Here is a 17,519-nt window from a genome sequence, read left to right as displayed (position 1 = left end):
GATGGCTTGGGGCGGTTGTTGTGTTGAATAGCAGTAGGAAGTCTGAAGATTCACTGTCACTGAATATGGAAATTTAATTGTTCATCGAGCCCTATTTTTGCTACGTAAGAGATGCAATTCTTTGTAATGAGCAACGTGAACGTCTACGTGAACTTGTCTTGTTTAGGATTTTCTAGAAGGTGGATGGCCAATCAGGTTTCCAGACCCTACCCATGTTTTTGATGCTCTTGAGTTACATTGTTTCTACTTCACATGCCGCATTCGATATCCATCCCAGCGGCCTAAAGTCAGCGCTTCTCAGTATAAGGCACCAATTATCCTAGAAATATCTAACCTGATTTACTATCAGTATGAAATGATGATGCATGTAAAATCATTTAAAACCAACTAAGCGGAAAAACCCAAATAACCCATTTTTTTCCGTTCGATTCAGTAATATTTCTTACTTGCATAAGCGTTACGCCAAAAATCTAAATAAATTATAAATGTTCAATTGGTATAAATTTTTTTGGATTATATCAGCGTATGATAAAACCTAATTCCGTCTACAGTTGACTGATTGAAGGGCATGGCTCAGATCATCGAAGTCAAGCATCACTGACTGCTGTAAGTGACAAGGTAAATGACCAATTAGGTCAGTCTGCGAAGAGACCGACGGTGCACGGTATCAGTCCTCGTTGAACTATTCTACCGCAAAGTGCGGATCATGCACAGATCGTCAGGCTACCAATAAGGGGTAATGCAATTCCATTTCGGGGAAAATATTACGGCTATACAACTTCCGTTAATAAAATTATGCAGGATTTAACATGGACACAAGTATCCCCATTTTTGCAAAATTCTTGATTCTGATCCTACCATATGCACGGAAAAGATTTAAATAAAACGCTTACCTATTTTTAAAATTTGAAAAAATAAAGTTTTATCTGGAAACCCCATTTTTAAATTTAAAGTTCCTCAGAAAAAGTTTCTAGTTGTTTTTAAGTTTAAGTTTTTATTTTTGAACAATAAAAGAGTATACAATAAATCATAAATTGGGATACATATTTCTTAGCAGTATCAATTTAAGGGATAATATTTCAACTCTATATTTTGAAATTATAGAACAAGAACTTAAAACATTAGAAGAAATTTATAACATTATTGCTTTCTAATTAAAACCGTCTCCGCTGGCGAGAATAGAAGGATGAAATTAATTAATAAAAATATGAATTCAGCTTAATTTTGCTCTGTAAAACAATTAATCAACACCTAGAAAATATATTATATAATCTTCTCTCCTTTCATCAAGTAATCTTAAGCCAAATAGAAATCATAGAAGCCTTGGTAAAAGAAAAAAAAATGCTTCTGATCAAAAGCGCCAAATAATTCTCTTTCGTCGTACCATTAATTATCCTTATCATTTTTTACGTTAATTTATTTTCTTGTTAATTATCAGTTCTTTTCTTAATAAAAGAAAATTGCGTGAATGGGATATTGAAATTTAATGGAAAATCTATATAGTTTTCGCTAATGAGCACTTTTGATAAATTTTTCAAGCAGTAAAATATGAATTCTCACAAAGAAACGATGATGCAAAGGAGGATAAAATAAATGATAGTCTATCTTAAGTTAAATATTAGTGCGTTAAAGTTGAATGAGGAATATAATTTGTATTCATTCATTTAGTTTGCTTTAGTTTTCAATGAGGCCTTACAAAGAAAAATAACTTGCTAACTAAATGATGGTGTATAATTTGTTAAGCACTAACTAAGTTAACTAACGTTGGTAATACTATATAAATGTTTTTGTACAATAGAAAGCGGAAAAAAATGGCCTATAATATGTAAATCATGTACAATTTACAACAACTATGGAAGAAATATATCATAATGTAACTAGGCATTAGTACGATTAATGTTATATAATTGGAGAAAATCAGAATAACATGTCCATCTTTAATACATATATATGCATACAAACTATCCTACGATAATGGAAGAGACGGTTTGAGATTTTGACATTTTTCTAAATTTCTCTATGCTTAAATGTTTATTTTATGACAATAATTAAGTGTAGTTTATGCAATTTTTCATACTTAGCAAAGAAAATTTCAGCTTTCAGGTTTGCTGATCGAGGTTTGGGAGACCGACAATAAATTACGAAAGAAAATAAGTATTTTTGAGCACCCTATGCTAAAAAAATCAAGCAACACGATTTAACTTGTATCGATTACTTAAGCTGTTATTTTTAATAACCGCATAAAATTTCTTAAACCTAGAATAAATATTTATAGAGATATGGACATTTTTATAAAAAGCTATTTTTTTTTGCTTTATATTTTTTTCTATAACTTTATATATAAAAAAATTAAAAAATGGAGTATTTTAAAATTAATTACCCAATTATTTATTTAAAGTTTTTAAAAAAATTCGTTAAAATATCTCAAGATATAAGTTTTTAAGGAAGTTCTTTTATACTACCCATGCACAATAATTTTTTTAAAAAAAATTTCTTTAGTGAATCGTATTTGGCAACTAATGAAAAAAGTTAGATTTGAGTTTCTTAAAAATTAAGTATCAAATAATTGGCTTAAAGTATCAAGCATATTTCTAATTAGTTTTTCTACTGCTTAAATATTACAAATCTTGAAAATGGGCACCTATTTTTGAAGAGCTTAAGACATGACCACTGTTATTTCCTTTTCATGTATTTTTAAAAGAATGAAGTTTTTTTAATTACATAATATTTTACCGCTTCAGTTTCCTGGAATTATTTATTTAATATAAAGAACGTGGTTTCGAGGGCATTCTACATATGAGAATCTGTAGAGCTTCTTCCTCGAGGACATTTTCTATACAAGAATCTACAGATTGAGCTTTTTTCTTTGAAGAGATTCAATATTTAAGAACCTATACGATGAACATTATCTCTCAAGAACAGATATTTAAGTATAAAAGTAAAATCCTCGATATTCAAGTATCTATAACAGCATTTCTCAATTTTGTTTCATTTATGGAATCCAAAATAATCGAGCTTCTTTTGGCTTAACTCCCAACTTTATAATACAAAAAGTTCATTAGCAGCTGTGAATATACTAACTAAAAAAAAAGGACTTTTAATTATTTTCAAACTATTTAATGAGTAGAATATTTAATATTATTAATTTTTTCTTGGTGTATGCATATGCTGTAAGTGAATGAACTATGCTAAATTACGATTTTTAAAATAGAACTTTTATAAACGATGAGAATAGTTATCTGAAAAGCGTAATTATTCATTCTTAAATTTAGTTATTTTATTTTGATTAAAAAGCTCAATGAAAAAGACTTATGAAATTTTTACAAATGTGCAATCTTTTCATAATTAATTCAATACATTATTATAGAAAGAAATATATATGGGTCATTCTCACAAAAACAGTCATTTTCATGACCCAGTATATTTTATGTTTGTTTTACAACTTACGAAAAAAAAAAAATTCAGGGAAAGTGTCCTTCAGAATGCAGGCTAACAAAAGAATAAAAATAAAATTATCAATTTTTGTTTTTTATTTATTTTAGGTAATTAAAATATACCAATATGTCATTTCCTCACTTGCCCTCACTGTTGATTTAAAAAAAGAAAAAATTGTTTCTGAAATAAAAATAAAAAATTTACAAATTCGTGTTTTTTATTTCAGACTATTGAAATATAGAATTCAGAAAATCAATTTTAAATTTAATTTCTGATAAAAATATTAACACAGTACTATTTTAAACTTTGTCCCTAGTGTTTCGCGTCATTCCCTCACAACAATGTTCTTATCACCTGCAATCTTCTTAGAATAAAAATATTTTAATAAAAACTTTAGCAGTTAAAAATTGGCATCATAGAACAAAATTGCAGTATGTTTCCATCTTCAACTTAAAGAAGCTTTGATGTGGAATAAATTTGAATGAATCAAACCAGGTAAAATTTTTTACATTTGTCATTCCCTCGTGTCGTTTTTTAGAGTAAAATAAAATACAACTTCATCGAGAAAGTGGATAATTATATGTTGCTTTCTTGTATGAATGTAATGGTATGTGATTGATTTCAGAAATTAATTAGGCCTAACTGTTATTTTTAAATTTTATTAAATTTGTCATTCCCTCACTAGTGTATAAAGTGAGGGAATGATTCAAGATGAGTATATTATAAAAAAAATTTTTGATCAATCGTGCCAGCCAATTTTATTTCCCAAACCTTTAAAAACTATTAAGTATATAAAGCTAAATTATAACAAATGTTAGATATACTTAGTATGTTATCATTTTCAAACTTGAGGTAGCTGTAACTTAGAGAAAAACATGTATTAAAATAAAATATCATTCCCTCACTTTTTAAACAGGGACATTAATTAATTTTTTTAAATATTAAGTATAATTTATAGGATATATACTTTCTTTATAATGCCATTACATATTTCCATTAATATAAAAAGTTTCAGAGCTTTTTATTCACTTTACTTTTTGGGGATTTTATAAACTGAAAAATGGCAGTTTTCATGAGAATGACCCATATATAAGCTTCAAATTTTGCTGCTTTTTTCATTCGCCTTTTACATGAAAAAGCTCATGTAAACAAGCAAAATATTAAATAAATTAAGAATTATGAATTGGATATGAATACTGTTATTACTGGTAAGAAAATATTCGAACTTTTAGAACTCTTTCCACGGAATACTAGGGCTCCGCGAAAAACATTTCGGGAACCGCTGACAATCCTCGAGACATGCGTCACGGAATCGCATAAATAAATTTAAATAAATTTATGAAAACTGAAAATTAATTTATGAAATTGAAAATTAAAGAAAACTACAATGGAATACGGCATTGTCATTTGTACCTCGGATTTGTCATCCTTCCGTATCGTATCTATTTTTAATCCACATCACTTTCCTCTGCCGACAATAAAAACAAAATGGCGTTATTTCTTCCTTGACAACTTCCTTTCATCCATCAGAAGCCTTTTAAAACTGGTGTCGGAGGACGGCTTGCAAAAAGCGCATCACATTCGAGAACGTGATGGAAGACAGTCTCTTTTGTTTCGAATAATAGAACTCGTGTGGGAAGCATGTTCTGAAAGCATGAGAAAGCCAAGTGTCCAAACAGTGAATTTGTCATCGCGATCATAAACCGGGAGTTCCCTGTGTGTGCCGGTGCGTTTCCTTTTTTCGTTTTTTAGTTTATTTAATTGGTAGTAAAAATGTTGGCAAGGTACTAAACGTCAAATCTAGTGGAACAATCTGATGTTTATAATGTCACGGGGTTATCGGGTACTCGTTAGTTGAATGTGTATATTCTTGTTTATGAGTGGTAATTGCTTTTTTGGGCCTCTCAGAGGATCTCTGTTTCAATGTGAGAAAACAGAACTGTTTCCGGGTCAGGATTTTTTCACTAGAATAGTACTCCAATGAATTGTTGATTCAAATAATGATTGTGATTGAATGACAAATATGAAAACGTATTGGAACAAAGTGCAACTTGCATGGAGATTTATTTCTTCAAGTATTTAAAGATTCAGGGGAAGAATAACATAGTAGTTGAATTCAGTAAAAAAATTTTAGAACATATAGTAGTACCGTTAAAGTGTAGAAAGCAATTATTCTACAGATCATTTAGTTAAACAGGTTGATCTGCGTGTTCAGATTTTCTGTCTGACCAACAGGGGGCTCTGTAATTATTCACAACAATGCTGATCATGCATCATTTGTATGATAGTCAACCGATAGGAATGGAAGACTTATTGGGAAGCCAAGAAAATGTCACACCATCATTAATGTTTGCTTTTATTGCTTTTCATTATTAAATTTGATTGTCATTAAATTATGATAATTTTTTTCGTTGCATCATTTTACACTAAACCATTCTGAAATACCGTCAAATGTCAGAAAATTGTTTCATTTCTCAAATTATCAAAATAATCTGCAAACTCCCTAGATAATCTGTACATTACCCATTAGTAATTTGTTAAAGTTAAAATAATATTTTTCTCTAAAACAACAGAATCGTTTCTGAAGGCTTAAACTAACATAATGCTTCTGTCTGAAACACATTTTTTCTGTCTGAAAATCACATTACTACATTCAAACAGTCATTACATTAGTTGATATAATCAATCATCAATCCCCTTAAAAACTATAATACAAAGAATCAAATGGTCTGAAACATTATTTGATGTTATTTATTTAATTTCCAATGTCTAAAGAATCAAGTTAAATACAATCAAACAGTCACCAAATTAATTGATTGAATGAAAGAAACGAGCTTTTTGACTTTAATGATACGGAAATAGATGATGAGCACATTACATAGGTAAATTGGGTAAAGAATTTGATTCCGCACGGATTAATTTAGCATTTTAACGGATTAATCTAGTTTTTTAACGGATTTAGTATTTTAACGGATTAATAAACGGTATAATCTGCAGATTATCTAAGTGATGTGCATGTAAACTGCTTTCGAGATTTAGCTGTTATACATACATAAACTACAGATGAATTCATACTTACTTTTAGGGGTTCTTTCGTTTATAAAAGTTCGAGTTGGTCTGAAATCGAGTTTCGTCGAGTTAGTTGTGCCGAACTTTAAAAATTACGGATGATATTTTTGTGTTAATAAATTCTTTAAAAAATTAAATGTTCCCTTCAAAACAATTTTTACTTTATGTCTGAAAGAGGAAAAATATATTTAAATTCATTCTCTAACATAATTATTTTATATACCCTATGTAACAAAGCACTACGTAACGTATAGTAACCATGTAACATGCACGCCATATTTCTTATAAAAAGTACAACACAATTTTTTTTAAAAAAATTGTTTTGTTGAGCTTCATAAATTCAAGTTTTAGGTATAATTTATTTAATAAACAAACATAAAATATGTAATTGTTCATAGATAATTGAAAAGTCACGTCTTTTATAAATGTTTTATAACAAGTTTTACCCATCAGTGCATGTAATTTCAAAAATATAATATTAAATTTCGATAATTTTTTTCCCTGTCTTAGTTTTAGTTTTTTTTAATCAAATACTAATTTATATTATTCTCCACTATAAAACGAATATTTTCCATTATGACGTGCTTAATATAAAGTATGTATTCATGTTAATACTTAAAGTATAATAATTAGAAAGCCTCACATGCATAGTGCAAAGTAAGTAAATTAAAATTTTTATTCTGTTAAATGTTAAGTAATAAATATACAATTCAAAGTATAAAAATTGAATATACAGTGCATTAAGCGTAAATTATAAAACATAAATTTAAAAAAAATAGCGCAAGAAATTTTAGTTTTAGTTTTTTGCATATTTAAATTTTAGTGCAATTATACATCTCTTATTAAGAAATATTTCATCTATTAAACAATAGTGTATTTTATTTTATTTTATAATCAATTCAGCCGACCTAATTCTGAGTATACTATTAACGCTCAACTCCTTAGCCTTTTAATTTTGAACCCAATCCAGAAGACAAGGGAACTCCTGTATCAAGCATTGGGACAAACTGGCCTTTTCGGAGAACTTCTTGAACAAACTAACTTGCATTTGCGTGACATGGAGAGGTAATCCACGGAAACCCCCCACGGTTAGTTCAACGGAAAAAGGTTTTAACCCATGATTCATCTACCACTGAGGATATTTCTACGTCAGCACTGCAGTTAGTCTGAGCCGGGAACAGAATTCGTACCAACTAGCCACCGCTGTGATTCGAACCTGATTCACCTCACTATGAGGCAAACGCTCTATCTATTTATTAAACTATTATAAATAAATAAACATTATTTATGTGTTCAACATACTTAATCATTTATTTTTCTTTATACACCATAGTATAAAAAAAATTAAATACGTGCGGCACATAAATATTTATTTATTTATTATAGTTTAATAACTAGATTAAATTTCAATTGCAATAAACACGCGCAACCAAAGCAGCAAATAAATAACATCATATTTTAATTCATTACAGATTTATTTTAAGAAGAAACTTTATTCATAAATATTGTTATGAAAGCAAGAGAAAAAAAAAATTAGTTTAAGCAGACCAAAAAATAGTTTAAATGCTGCAGACGACATGTTTTTAATTGCCTTTAAATACGATCCCTTCACGATTGAAGAAATTCGTCACATAATTAAATTAACTAATTAGATTTAGTGTGATAAAAACTAGGCGAATCAAAAACACTCGTTTTGGCGAATTTGTTCGAATTTTTTACTTGTTTGTTTATTCTTTTTTTCTTCTCTCTTCTAATTTTTTATGTACGATTGGCCAAAGCAGTTTACGAATTTGTTTTTTCCTTCTTTTCTTTTCTTTTTATCTTGTTAATTTGTGTGAATGGAGAACATAACATAAAACAGCCACCATCGTAATTAAAGACGACGTGCGATGTTTTATGATTGCATCGGCTCTTCTTAGGAAAAGAAGATAAGTAATGGAAATAAAAAAAAATAACGTAACGATATATAAAAGAAAATAAAGTCGCTGACATATGAGACTTGCAATTTGAAACATAATTTTTGTGTCCAAAATTTTATAAACCTATAAAAAATATAATTTTTAACAATTTACTTACAATATTAAATTTTTTCCCATACCAATAAGGATTTAAATAACAAATTAATTAAAATTTCAATTACAATAAATTAGGTATAATTATTAGTTATATAAGTAATTAGTTATATAAGTAATTAGTTATAGTAATTCTAACTAGTAATTTAATTCTAATTATAATATATATATATAAAGCTACTATCTAACGCGCAATCAATTGAAACCTTTCCCACAAAAAAGTAATAATTTTGATGTAATTATCTTGGAAAATAGGATAATCTGTTCTTAGTATCCTGAGAAATTGATCTGTCCTACGTTACTAAGATCTATTTATATTTAAATAATTTGTCCAAAAAGATATAAAACTGCCTGCAAGGTCAAATCCTTCTTTCTACTTCTCAATCCAGCAGCCATAATATATAGACGACTCGCTCTTACAGGCTTGACCCGACCCCCCTTTGAGTTAAATAACAAAATTATGACTTTTTTTGACACTTTTTTCAAAGAATAAATGATTTCCTTTGTTTCCATGTAGATATTTTATGAGTTTACAGAATTTCTACTAAATTAGAACACAAAAACAGAAAAAGAAAGAGTTCAACTTCTACTAATGCTCCTCTTTTAAAATTAAATTCTCCTCTAAAGTTTTAAAACCCGTGCCTTTTTGCCCTTTAATTTTTACAATTATATTTTCTACGAAAACAATTTTTTAAATGCTAAACTGTTCCTTAGAATTGTTTCCAGAAAGGTTCATTCGGATTTTAAACAATTTCTCTTAAATAACAGCACAAGACAGTGATAGATATTTAGATACTATTGCCACTACCAATGGTTAATGAAAATACTATTCACATTAAAACGATGTAAATATGTACAATTAAACTGAAAGGATTGATGTAATAATAATAAACCACACTTTTTTTTCTTCCTAAGATGGTATTTTTGCATTAAAGTATAATATTTATCAAAAATAAAAACGCAATCTTAGAACAGTTTAAAAACAATGTTTGTTTTTTTTTTTTTTTAAATCTTAAGCGCTCCAATTGTGTTAGTTATATTTTCTAAGAAAATAACATTTTATTAATATCGAATTATTCCTTAATATTGTTTCCAGGCAAGTACTTTACAAGTTTCCGGAACTTCTTCTATAGATATCACCACAATATACGTAAACATTTTACTGCCATCATCGAAATGGTAGTGTTTTCCAAAAACAACGCTCTCCTCTGCAGTTTGAAAATGTGGCTTATCATTACGTTGCCCCGATCATTTCAATTATACTAAACCTATTTTCTAACGAATTAAATATTTTATAACTGTTATTTCAAACCATCATCTACATGTCCAATCTCGCTCATAAAAAATGAATCACAACCTTTTAAAAACGCTTATAAAATATCTTTCCTCAAAAGTAATGAAATGTTCTCCTAAATTTTACTGGAACATCAAGGCTTTTCCAATTGTCTTGATATATGGGGGTCTCAGAACTTGACAGATAAGGGTTGGATTGTAGTGTCTAATAGAGGTGTTCCGGTTATCAAATATTCCCGGGTTACCCACCTTTTATACCCTCTGAGGTAACAGAGGTGTGCTTTAGCGGAATAGGGGGGTAAATATCTTACATAAAGTAATCAATTTCTCACTTTCCCCCATGTTCTGATTTATTTAGTATGCCTTAAAACAAGGCCTTACTACTTGCAGAGCAACTATTGAACTATATGAATTGTGATTAGGTAGCTTCATTCTAAGTTATTTAAACGAACGTAAGTCGTTGTACGTATTGATTTGATAGCATTTATATTGATGTTGATCAGGACATTTTACAACAAAAATTTTGCAACTATTTAGTTTCTAGCTCTAATATTATTTTAATTATAAACGTATCTTGTTAACCCTTGAAGAGCGAAGATCGAAAATTGCTTAAATGCCTAAGATAGGGTGATGTTGATCTTATAGATGTCTCTTATGATAAGCCTTATAAATTAGTGGCAAATGCGTAAACTATTGCCGAATCTCTAAATTATTGATGTAATACTAGGAGTCGCAGTGGCTCACGAGATAGGGAGCTCACCTCCCAACGACGTGACCCAGATTCGAATCCCGGCGAGGTCAATATAAATTCTGCACCCGGCTAGCACTGACCACAGTGCTAACGCAAAATATCCTCGATAGTAGACGGATCATGGGTTTGAGTTTCTTGCCATCATGCTAACCGTGGAATGTTTTTGTGACTTTTCTCTGCATGTAACGCATGGTTAGTTCCATCAGAAAAGTCTTTCGCGAAGGCTACTTTGCCCAATACTTGAACCAGGAGTTCCCTTGTCTTCGGGGTTGAGTTCAAAATCACAAGGCCACGTAGTTGGACATTGATAATTGTAAACTCCGGCTGCTCAGCGACGGATATAAAATAAAATAAAATATAATTATGGCAATGAACATTTATCACAAAGAGTAAAACGTTCTTTTTACAATATTACGAATATTTAAACTACCACAAAATCTCAAATTACAAAATCAAAATTTCATGAAAATAATTTTATTTATGTTTTACAACTGCATTAAATTGTGTTGTTCATCTCTTTGGCTATCAAGATAGTAAAAAACATGCAAAGCAGTATGACATTTACACATAAATACCTGTCAATTTTTTTTTTTATCTTAGATACAGAACGCACCTATTGACTTGACGTTATCTGGAAATGAGAAAAGGAGAAAAAAGTGGTAGTACTGTTTAGTAACAACGAGATGAGCTCTTGATAAAGTTGCTTTCAGTGAGGACGAGGGCGCATCTCGCGTTCGAAAGACAGTACAACCTATTAATTTCTTTTTTTTTCTTTTGTTTTACCAACAGGAAAACCATCCGAGAATAAAGTATTTTGCTACAATTATGAAATGTATCGATTAATAGGCCATGGTAATCACGAGTATTTTATTACTCTCTTAAACCAGCTGTATATTAAATAGTTTTACTGTCAGTTTTTTCTCATTACTGCTCTGGGAAAAAAAGCATGGTTAAAACTACCAGAGAATGTTAAAATTTACAGTGTTTCTAGTTTTATGGGTACAGCAAAAAACTCTGTAATTTTTACCGAAGAGCTTTTTATTTTCTGCATTTTTCGCAAACATGTCCACTAAAAAATTTTTTAAATACCTGTATATTAAGTAGTTTTACTGCCAGTTTTTTCCCATTACTGCTCTGAGAAAAAAGCATGATCAAAATTACCATTAAATGATACATCTCTTATAATTCGGATGAATTTGAATGAAATTCGAATAAACCATTTAATCCCAGTAGGAATCACGAGGCACCTTGTATAATTCGAGAAAATGTATTTAAATTTGAAGTAATATCATTTGACAAGAAAGTAATACGAGTATCATTTGTAAAATGTAACTACTAGCAATTAGTGGTGTAAAAAAAGGTGAAAAGGAAGCCAGAAGCTGAAAAACTATAAGATTTTATTATGTCAGAAGATGGAAAAAAGGAAATTTCAATCAGGAAACATATTCACATCCATACTATTAATATCAATAGAGCATAGAAATTATACTTTTGTAAAAGTATTTCTAAACAAATTCGTTTAAAGTGTGCTTAATAAAACTATTTCAATCACTTTTAATATTTCTTATGCTATGCAATAAAAATAAAGTCACCATAGAAACAAATTTTTACCAGATAAAAAAAATTTAATTTCTTTTTAAATAAATTTCTTCGAGAAATTTAAATTTCATTTTTTTATAAGATCATCAAAAAATTAAAAAAAAAAAAATTACAGAAGCTCTTGCATTTATCAAAATTTCCTAACCTTTTTCCAAGAATGATTTTAAAATTACACAGATTTCTCTTAAGTATGTGATTACATAATGAAAATAAAGATAAGGTCACCATAGCAGAAAAAAATTTGAATTATTTTTTTAAATAAATTCCTTCCTGAGATCTAAGTTTTATTTTTTATATAAGGTTGTCAGCAAATTTAGAGAGAAAAAAATTTCAAATCTTTACATTTATTAAAATTTTTCAACCTTTTTCAAAGAATTTTTTAAATTAAACAGATGTCTCTTAGATAGGAGATAATACAATAAAAATAAAGATATGTCCCCATAGAAAAGAAATTTTATCGAAAAAAATTGTTCTTTTTCAATAAATACCTTCCAACAAGTAACTTTTTTTTGTAAAGTTGTTATCAAATTTAAAAAATACAAAAATCCTTATATTTAACAAACTCCCCTACCATTTTCATAGAAATCTTTAAATAGGGTAGATGTCTCCTAGATATGGGAGCCCAGGTATTGGTTGGGAACAATTTCACAGACTATTATATGGTCATGCTCCCTCAGAATTTCTCTTTTCAGATTAGTGTGGAACATCTTGCCACCTCTCCATTGGGATCTTCGAAAATGGGCTCCCATGTACTACCCCCACTCTAGTAAATGGCATTACGGAGAAGCTTGTCACCTTCCCTATACCCATGGGGGCCATGTCCATTACATTCAGCACACCTCATTTCCAGCCATTCAGCCTGTGGATGGGGTTGACTCTCCAGAATCTTGATCTTGTGGCTCCGCTCATCCTGAAGATATTGGCTCCTTACGGGTGATTGCCCACTGCTCGATCGTTATTATCCAGATTGCAAAGACATTATTGACATGCATTTTACAATAGTCTGATCCATGCATTTTAGGATGGTATCTTCATGAATTTAGAGTGTTTAGGTTGGAGGTAGAATCTTAAATTTCAAATGTAGGAGTTCTGATTTAGAATGCAATTATGCAAAAATCAAAATTGAAAACATTTTCAAATTCTTAAGATATCCGGCTGGATGCAATTTCGACGAAAACTTCAATTTCTCTTTTTTATTTTGTTATTAATATCCATACTTGAATTTTAGTTCATAAGCTTTCCGAAACCTTTTAAATTGTTTGATCTCCGATTTCTTTCACATCAAGTTATAGTAGTTTTTCTATATGTTGACATATGAAACAGGAAATAAATTCCCGAAACAACAATTTTTTTGATATGCTTTGATTATTTCAACAGCTTTATTTTTATTTCAATAAATTATATATTTAAGACAAATAAAATTCATTTTCCGAAATTAGTTTTCGAATTATTAATTTTTTTGTTCTTAGAATTTTCTTACATTTCAAACTTTTCGTGCACTTTCAAGCCTTTTCTGAAGAACGTTGATGTTGAGAAAAATTCTTTACGCTAACAAATATTACAAAAAAAGAGTTTATTCTGGAATTCTTTGATATTCTGTAAGTAGAATTTATATAATGTTAGCGATGTTTCAATCTAAAAGCTGAAATCAAAGTGTGGATTAGTTATTTTTATCAAGCTTTGATTAGAAGCATTAAACATTTTTCTTTAAAAATTCAATTTTAAGCAATATATTTAGTTCTATTTCATTGTCTATTTGAAATTTTTTTAAGATTGTAGACTTGATTAAGATAAAGGTTAGATCAGATTAAGATTGTGATTGTTCAAAACACAAAAAATTACATTATTGATATAGAAAAAAAAGTATTTTGAAATTCATGCATTACAATTTATTGTAGAGTTGTTAGCGTGACATGAAAAATTTGTAGTTTTAAAAATCAGATTTACTCTTATTCTAAAAAATATTTTATAAATTTTTAAACTTTACTTTAAATTTATAGTTTTAGGCATTTATTATTTATTAATTTTATGTTTATTAATTTATTAACTTTAAATTATTTATTTTATGTTTACCAAACATAAAATAAATATTTTAATTATACATTTAAAAAAAATTATTGAAAACAGTCGGATACTTTAATGAAATACTGAATGCATTTCATTATAAGTCCAGTGTTACTAACTGTCAATATTATTCAGTTTTATGTTTTTCAGATTCCTATAAGCACATTTATTGTTAATATTATGTCTGCAGGACAGTGGTATGTTAATTTTTAACCTGCGAAAGTCTTTAACTGATTTTCAAAAGTTTCAAACCAAAGTACCGTTTGAATATTGCTTACGCATCCAACTGGAGAAAGCATGTTTATCTTTTTCTTATTTTCGCTCACAAGGGAAGGGTAGATGTATAACAACTGCATACGTATCACATTATTTTATAATACTTACGTATCGCATTAAGTTCACATTATTTGCAATTTTTTTTTAATTCAACAAAAAATAAATTATTTTGTTGTCTTTTGACAACAAAACCTTCAAAAAAAAATGCTCTTGGAAAATTTTTAAAATTGAATCAAAAGTAAAATTTAGGGGCCAAAAGTTGAAAAAAAAATTCTCAAAGCAGTTTTAAAGGTCAAGAGTTTTGATCTCAGAGAAGAACCACAAAAGATTCCTAAAGAATATTCAAATCAAAATTTTATGAAATGCATTAAATCATTGATTTAGCTTTTTTGTATGCTTACAAAAAAGCTAAATAAATCTTTAATGTGAATTTAATTCTAAAATTAGATAACAACAGAAAAAGTCAAAGTAAAAAACTAGGAATGGGCGTGGCATTTTTTACATAAGTATGGAGGAGATTTTTCGATTTGCTTATTGTAACAGATAAGGAGGGAGCGGATCGAAAATTTCCAAACACATGCGGTGCAAATATTTGAAACAAAAGTGAAAAATGCTGAAATTAAATATGACAAAAAGCTTAGAATGCTACCTCATCCATTAAAATGTCTATAGCAGGCATTTTAAAATTGCTAAAAAATTTTCATTTTAATTAGATTCCTTCCTACAGATTTGTACAATTTGTTTTAAATATTTATAATTTATTTCCTACAATTTAGACTTTATCTGAGTAATTAAATATAGTTTATACCGTATCAGTTGAATTAATCTACAACCAATTAAAATTATTTTCAAACATCTAGTATACCTCAATATATCCCAATTTGATCGGCAGATAAACAAGAATCGTTATGTTTTAGTCCTCAAATTGTGTATTTCAAAAATGATAAATACTAAAATAACTACCTTTTTTAAAAGCTAACTTTTTAGTGTGCTATTGAATCAGATAACAAAATAAATTTGATTTTTATATGGTTAAGTTATTTAATTAATATGCTCGTGTAATGATCATCAGTTTCGAAAACATAGTAAACAAGCTCCATCTGAAAAATGAATACTAGTGTGCTATTGAATTAAATAAATCCGGTTCTTATAAAATTAAATTATTTAATTAATATGTTCGTATAATGTTCATCATCAGTTTTAAAAACATAGAAAATGAATTCCACCTGCAAGTTGAATACTAGTGTGCTATTGAATCAGATAACATAATAAATCCAATTTTTAGAAGGCTAAATTATTTAATTTATATGTTTGTGTAATGATCATCAGTTTTAAAAACATAGTAAGTACATTCCATCTTAAAAACCTATACCAGTTTACTATTAAATCATATAGCAAAATAAATCCGATTTTTATAAGACTAAGTTATTCATTGGTAAAATGTTACTTAAATTATTTTATAATAATATTGAAAGCAAAAAATAAAATAAAGATTAAAATTAACTAATTTTTCTTTTTAAAATCATCATAAAGATTCCATAATTGCCATCAGTAATACCATTTTTCTTATTTTAAACAGAGACGTGAGATAATGAAGGTTTTAATAAAACAAAGATAGTCGTTAAAATTGCTTAAAATTTAAAGAAATTTCTTCAATTCTGCTCATTTGGTATCGTTGTTTGCATACATTAACTTTCCCAAATTTAAAACAAGCGGGGAAATTCCTTTCTCGTTGAAAACGTAAAAGCTTAAAGAGAAACTAAATCCATTTATGTTACTTAAATTAACTATGCTTGGAAGGTTTATTTCATGTTTTATGGCCATAAATCCGCTATTATTTTTTCAAAAAGTAGGAGTAATTGTTTAGAAGATGTGGGAAAAAAACACCATTATGGCTCAAAAAATAACCTTATGTTACCGAGTAAAAGGCATTGTGCTGAAGTTTAATCCCGGCCATAAACCTAAAACTCTTATAATGATTTATTTTTGGAAAAGTGGAATGTAAGAGCGAATTAAACTAAATGTTAAAGCACTTTCAGAACTAGAAAATCAACTTTACAGTCATAAAGAGGGAAAAAAACGTATTTTCAGTTAAATTAGTATAAAAGTAACTTCTTTTTTTAATTCAAAGTGCTTTTAAATAATTTTAAAAAGAAAACTCTTTTTTTTATCAAAATACTTGTATTAAAAAAATCATTTTGGTGAAAAATAACTTAAACTGTAACTTCACTTTTTAAATTAAAATATAACAATAGACGCAGAAAAAAGTTCTGGTAAAATTACCGCACTGTATGGTGGATATTTGTCTGGCAAAAAAATAACTATAATTCCGGTGTTAAAACCAAAATATATGGTATTTAAACCATTCATATGGTTGCGGTTCACGGGAAATTCTGGTTTTAAAAAATTATAGTTTTCCTTACCCCACATTTACAAAAAATACAAAACGGAAAAGTAAATTTAATCGAATAAATGGTTTTTATACCATGCCCTAAGGTTGACACCATAGGGCATGGCATAAAAACCATGTCATGATAAGAATACCAATTTGTATCAAATTTATCAAATTTTAACTCATATTATGGAACATTATTGTAAGTTATTGGTAATTATTGTAAGTTTTACCAAAATCTTTACCAAAGTGCTTCGGTAAAAATTACTGAGCATTTTGGTGGTGCTCCCATAGAGTCAGAAATACGGTAAATTTCATCATATTCTGGTATTTTGACCACACTACTTTTTTCGTGATGTAAAATTGAAAAATTATCGATTAAAAGCAATTTCCATCTCACGTATAACATTGAATTAATAGTAATAAAATATATAATGATATTTTTTTAAAGAGCAAATAAAAATTATTTCGATTTTTTTTTTCTAAAAAAATGATCTAACTGCCCATGGGTGGACAAAATGGTCATTTAAGCTTTCGGCTTTCTCAATGGTGTCACCGCGCTGTAATG

Source organism: Parasteatoda tepidariorum, chromosome 3 (assembly GCF_982258835.1).
Source record: "Parasteatoda tepidariorum strain Cologne lab strain chromosome 3, Ptep-v5.0, whole genome shotgun sequence".
Taxonomy (NCBI): Eukaryota; Metazoa; Arthropoda; class Arachnida; order Araneae; family Theridiidae; genus Parasteatoda; species Parasteatoda tepidariorum.
This window is presented reverse-complemented; position numbering follows the sequence as displayed.